We start from the raw sequence: 7,015 nt of genomic DNA, 5'->3' as shown, positions 1-7,015 counted from the left end.
CACCGCCCGCTCACAATATTGATTTAATGATTCTATGTTGGAATCTTATGAGGGTGCCAACTCTAGCCCGTTAGTCCTCTAAAATGTTATATAACAATGAGGAAATGCAGAAATGATTTAGAAACGCACAGCAGCAGATACATAGAAAATAACAAACAAATTATTTAGGTATGCACCGATCCACATTTTTTAACTTCCGATCCGATCCCGATACCTGACTTTGGATATCGGCCGATACCGATACTTTTCCGATACCAGAGCTGTGTTTGCTTTAATATTATTTATCATTATTGTTGATTTTATATGATGCTGAAATAAACTCCTCTGTACAGGCAAGGATATGCACGTATGTATGTCAATATATATATATATATATATATTAAACATTAGATAGACAATTAAACAAAGATACACATTATACAGGCCTACACAGTGCTTTAATTTCAGGCCAACTAACATTATTGAGGTATGGTCCAAAAAGAATTATAATAAAGTAATCAAAAGTAAAATAGCACTGCAAAGTTTATCATAGATAGATTTATGCTTATTAAAGCTGAAGTAATTCATTCAAGAGCTGTGAGTGATTTTCTCTTTGCCTTTTGTTTGATTCTCAGTAATGTCGCAATCGTCACATTTATACTGCTGCCCCTTTAAGAACGAGTGCAGATTTCATATCTACTGATGCACCATATTTTCTCCCAACTATTTCCATAACTACGTTCATTTTAGACATAAACGATTTAAATGTTGATCTCCAAGCCGGTCGGTTTGACATTTTTGTGCAGGCTACATTTGATCGTTTAGACGTGCATAATTATTATTATTTTACCATCGCTTTTTGCGCCGCATATAGGGCATGTACCCACTTTTTACGCCACTAACTAGGATACTTGTATTTATGATCATTCTGATAGTACGGGGAGGCAGCATATATCCACAAAAGCATCTTTGATAACCATCCTAACTATAGGCTACAGAACATGGTGCGGCATATTTACTGTATGTAGCAACAAATGTTCTGTATATACACTGGTTGACAGACGACACAAGTGTAAAACAAGAACCAGTGTGAATATAATACAGAGATGGAAAGAGTCCCTGAAAACCATACTTGACTAAATAGTACAGATATCTTACAGCAAAAACAACTTCATTACAAGTTACAAGTCACCAATTCCAATACCACTTCACTTCACACAGTAAAAGTCTGATTTTAACAGTAGCTAGGGTATAGTAACAGGCGGACAGCAATAAATCACGTTTATTTCCTGTTTCCGTTGTGGTTCTTTCTGGAGATGTTGTGCCTGTGATCGTACTTTCTGTTGTTGTGATACTTTTCTACCATGGCTGCTTATATTCTCCGGCAGATCATTGAAAGATCAGATGGGTTCACTCCTCCTGAAATTACATTTATGAACTTCACTTATATCACAATAAACAATAGTATATTGGTAGCATATTTCACTCTTTGATCAACAGAGGGCAGCTTTTGACCATATTTTAAAATTAAAGTTACTTTCAGAAAGAACCGCTGACTCTTACGAGTGACTCAAGATTTTAACACAATATAATAACAATGATGTCAATATAAATAATGAGAGCTTCCCATATAAACTAGCAAGGTTCACGTCATTCAGAGATTTAGAGGCAGTTTTTATGGAGGTATTTTGTGATATTGATGGATGTACAGTCTTTAGAATTGGTTTTGCACTTTTAGTGATGACTCTCCATATAAATCTAACTTATAGCTGACATTTGTTTTGTGAAGGGAAAGCGATCCACAATATCCTGAAAACTATCTTTGTCCATTATAATGCAGAATCCTGAATGACAATTTACACTAAAAACACCTTTGACTACTTAACCCAATTAATATCCAGTGTTTATTAATGCTGACGTTCCAATAAAAAAAAAATGATAAGGGCACTCTTGGAGGTTTATAACAGCAAACAGCCTGAGCAGGGTCCGGCGGGTACCGATCTCTGAGTGTTCAAGAGATGGGAGAGATGAATGCGTTCAACAGCAGCTGGCGGGCTGGACAGAGTGTAGAACAAAAGTTAGTAAAGGACAAATACAGAAAGACCTGGGTAAGACAGGACTCGGACAGGACAGGACAGAGACAGCTGGTAGAAGTAGCCTCTTGCATGTATGAAATAATCTGGCAAAGAAACAGGGATAAGGGAGAGCTAGAAGTAGCACAAACAATTGGAGGAAAGAGAGAACAGGAAAGAGAGAACTAGAAACAGCTATAGGAGAGTGAAGGTGCATAAGGTGATGTGGGTGTGTAACCAGAAGAGGGAGACAGAGAAGGAAAACCAGACTCATCACAATATCTTACTGAACCAATTGTTTTAGTTATAGTAAACAAAAAATAAATAAAAAAACCTTACAACATTTTTTTTAGAGATTTGAAGTAGCAGCTTCTAACACATAGATGTCCATACAATACATGAATGGGGTTCAAAATTGGAAAGAGTTTTATGTTGTGATACGCCTCGCTTTTGCAAATGCTGTTGCACGTAATGTGCCAAGAAGATACAACATCTTCCAATAGCACTTCATCGAGTTTAACTATATATTAACTATAAATTATTTGATTACATTTTAGTAACAAGTTATAAACTTTATTGATAATCATTTCATTTAAAAATAGATATTAGTTAGTTTTATGGAACCGACTTAGTGTGTGTTTGTGGATGCAAAACAGCTTAGAATTTGATTTTTTTATTTTTTAGAAATTGAATATTTATTTTTATTGATTTATTTAGGAAATGTGAAAATGCAGTTTTCTGTGACGGTCGTGTTTTAGGTGTAGCTAAAGGATAGAGATGTCACAGTCCTTCGTCTGCACCAGTCTGTCTTCGACATCTGCACTTCACTTCCCAGGATCCTCTTGTCTTCACACCTGAACTCACTCCCTCATCAGCCTCCTGTTCATCGTCTTGTTCATCTGTATCACCTGTTTTCACCTCATTATGTTTGATTCCTGCTTGTATATCCACAAGTTTCCTACGCCCCATCAGGCCTTGCGTCAAAAGTGGGCGCGACTTCCGGTTGGAAGTAAACAAAGCGCAATTTGACACGCTTGACACTCGTTCATTCAACAGTTGACTGTCATTCAAGTAATAGCGATCCAAACTAGCTAACGATGTGGGAACACAACCTCAACGAAATTAAAAAGGGTGAAATAACAGTACCTTTACCCTCTGCAGTCGTTGATTGGGAGTATTATAATAACATTAATAATCAACACTCATCAAGACAAGGCATGGTGACAGACAGTTGTGCGAGCTGACAAACAATTAAAATATAAAATTTCACTGAGTCATTGTGCTTTGGAGTTTATTCAAAATTATAAATGAATGTGCTGCTTGAATACATTACTGGCACATTTGGTATTCTGTCAACACAGGCTTTGATCCTGAGTTTAGGTGTAACATCAGTAGCGAACAGTATCACATGCTGATAGAGTTTATAGAACATTAAGAATTTAAACAAATGTACACAGGAAGATTCGTCGTCTTTTGGGAGGTGATGGAAACTACAGTCGTTGGCTGGATCAGAGACGGGCTCTGGCAGGATCAATCAGATTTCGTTTTCAGCTTATGTTCAAAACAATCACGTTTAGTTTAGTCCGGTTATACATACAACCGCGAACAGCACATGTTGTCCCTGAGCTCCGTAACGACATCTCTCATAAAGATTTGCGTCTTTAAATAGTAAAATAATTCTCAGAAAAACAGCTAGCCTCTTCGCTAACTAACACACAAAATACCATTGGAATGCTACTTCCGCCGCGTCACCGGAAGTTTCACCCACTTTATTTTTTACAGGAGCGCCCCTCGGAAACTTGTGGATAGTTCTCCCTCATTCAGTCAGTCTTTGTCGGTCGTTATCAGTGTTACCCTGAGTTGTGTGAGTGTTCCTGCCCGTTTTTTGTACCTGTACCTATTTTGAGTGATTTAGTAAAGTAATTGTATTGGAGCATTTTCCTCTTCGGTCTTCTTCTGCCTGCACTCCTCAACACACCGTGACAAGAATATGCTGTTACAGTAAAAAAAGTAATTATGGCTATATTTATAAAAATGATACTTTAGGTCACGTAAAACAAAATCATAAGTTTATCTTCTAAAAGATAAACAGAAGATATGAATGTATTAAAACTTTTAATTTTAAAATATCATATTTAAACTTTTATGATTATGCTTTGAAATAAATTTAGTACGAACAAAACTTTGGCTCTAGAAAGGCGTTCGCAGACTAACACTACACGATGCACATCTGCTCTGTCACGCTATATCCTGAAGCTATCATTAATGATTGTTATTGATTTATTGTAAAACACGTGATATATATTCTCACTTTCAATTTGGGGATCTTTTGTATTACAACTTATTGTATTTTTGTAACACATTCATGTATTGTATGGATATCTATAGGAGCCACTCCATCTCATGTAAGATGAGTTTATTTTTTATCTAAATAACCGGTTCAGTAAGATATTTATTTTATTTATAACCATTACATTTTATATCACTTTAAAGAATGTTTTTTTCAACTGTTGTGTAAAGCATATGATATTCTCACTTTCTCCGTCCCCAGCAATCGCCTCTGCTCTGGAATGTGGTGGGACGAACCCGTTCTAACATAAAACCTTACATTATATCAATTATTCCCTTATACCCACGACAACAGAGACATATCACGCCTATTATACAATTATACATTAGGACAAAGGCCACAAGGTCGCCACAGGGCAAGGTCATCGAAAGGACAAGGTCAACCCAAGGACATGGGGAGGAGGGGCAAGGTCAACCTAAGGGCACGGGGAGGGGCTAGGTCAAAGGTCACCATCATCATTTTGACATAACTAGGGTTGGGTATCGTTTGAATTTGAACGATTCTGATTCCGATTCCTTGTTTCGATTCCGGTTCCTAACGATTCTCGATTCCGATTCTTTTAAGAGGCAGGGTCAAAAAAGTTTAGCTAACCTTGCTAACCAACTAGCCTGGCTGCGCCCGCCTACGCACTTCCGCTCAATTTCATTTTCCTTCAGTACTGCGTCTGGGACCGCTCCATATCCTTAGGTTTCCAGAAATCAATTTTTTGTAGGACCAATCAGCGAATAGAGGGAGTGGCTGAGAACGATGACGTTGATGTAGTGCGTCAGTTTGAGTGCAGTAATGGCAGCGGAGAAAGACGTGAGAAAAGCTATTCGGTCCGTTGTTGGAAAAGAAACTGCCGAATATACAGAATTTAAAGCCGGATTGTTGTCGTCTCACCTCTTGTTGCACAACGGAGGACCAAGTGAAGGAGGCAGAAAGGTTGGAAGTTTGTGCTGGGCAGCTCGTGCACAATGACCGTGACATTTTGGACTTTAGCCTGGTGTTCGCGGTGTTCGGAAGCCCCGAGTCCTGGCTGCTAAACTATTGTTGAAGATCCGCTCAGGAGTCATGTCAGTCGCTCATATTCCCAACAGTAAATTTACTGATTCTTGTGATGAACATTTGAGCCCCTTTGTGTACTCGTGCAGGAGGTTGGTGTGTCAGTTTTACATGTTGTAAATCATACAAATTGGTTGTGATTAAAAAAATAATAATAATTGTCATAAATAAAAATTTGAAAACCCATACTTTGGAGACTATATTTGATTTTCAGATTTAGATGTCAATGGTTAATTTGTTTGAATAAAAAACAACAACTAAATGCCATATAAAAATGTACAAACACATACTTTGAAGACCATAATTAAGGTAATTAAGAAACAAAAATACGTAATATGAAAAATTGTTGTTTATTACACATCTGCAGATAGAGACAGACTGATCATTCACTGTAGCTGCTACAGCATTTGCGGCAGATCAGAAACGACCACAGCGGCGTATTTGTAATGATTAGACACAGCTTCGACCATTGACTGAATAATCACTGTCCTTCTTGTCAAATATACATTTCGAATTAATAATTGTTCCTAGATTAACAAAACCTGCAGCTCTCGTTGACTGAAATCCTATTGTAAATTTAATCCTCTGATCATTCGGAGTTCGGACTTGTTGTTTCTTTTACTGTCTATGGATGTTTCGGCGCATGACATACGTCACTCACGACCACACATTAGCGATTGGCTATGGCAGATCGTGAGTGACTCTGGGCAGATCCAATAGATTTGAACTTTAATAGTGAACCCGCCTACAAGGAAGGAAACGTTTCTCAATTGAGGGAGGCCAGACTCTCTGTACAAATGAAATGTATGTACGAGAGTCTGGTAGAACCAGGCTACTAACCAACGGCCTTTCTGAAGGAAATAATCCTTTCTTTCTGAAGGAAATACTCATTCTGTAAAAATACTCCTTTTGTCACAAATTTTGCATTTTGCCGAGATTTCGTTATTTTTAGAAAAGTGAAGCCACACTTTGGATCGCTGACGTAAGGTACTCATGTTCGACTCGCGCGGTTATGCCAACACTTCCGGTAGACGCTTCTTCGTTGGTGTTGTTCAGCGGTTTCTTCTTCCGCTCGGCGGACTGTGAATATCGAAACTAGGAATCGAAATTTTAACTTTTGAACGATTCCGGGAAAAACTAAAAGTTAGTCCCGGTTCCAATCGATACTCGATTCTCGATACCCAACCCTAGACATAACCCCCATCAGTGATGCGCGGGTCAATGTATAAACAACCCGCAACCAACCAACGTTTTCAACTACCCGCCCGCAACTCGGACCGCAAAAAAAAAAATATTGTACCCGACCCGCTTCCTGACCGCATTTTTTAAAAGTAGTAAATCATCGGAGCGTTATTGGGCCATAGACGTGTAACAACACCGCATCGCAAGAAGACGTAGCCTACACATAACAAAGGCAAAGCCAGCACTTTGGTCATCATCTTTCATTATTTCAGCAAATATCTCCCACACTTTTACTCTTTCTATTTGTGTATTTGCGGAGCTTCCACTCCCCAGTCTTCACCTTTTCTCTTGCCGCCTCCATCTCTCTGCAGACTGTAGTGATCGTAGA

Source organism: Pimephales promelas, chromosome 7, assembly GCF_988280905.1.
Source record: "Pimephales promelas chromosome 7, fPimPro1.hap1.1, whole genome shotgun sequence".
Lineage (NCBI taxonomy): Eukaryota > Metazoa > Chordata > Actinopteri > Cypriniformes > Leuciscidae > Pimephales > Pimephales promelas.
Note: the sequence above shows the minus strand (reverse complement) of the source record.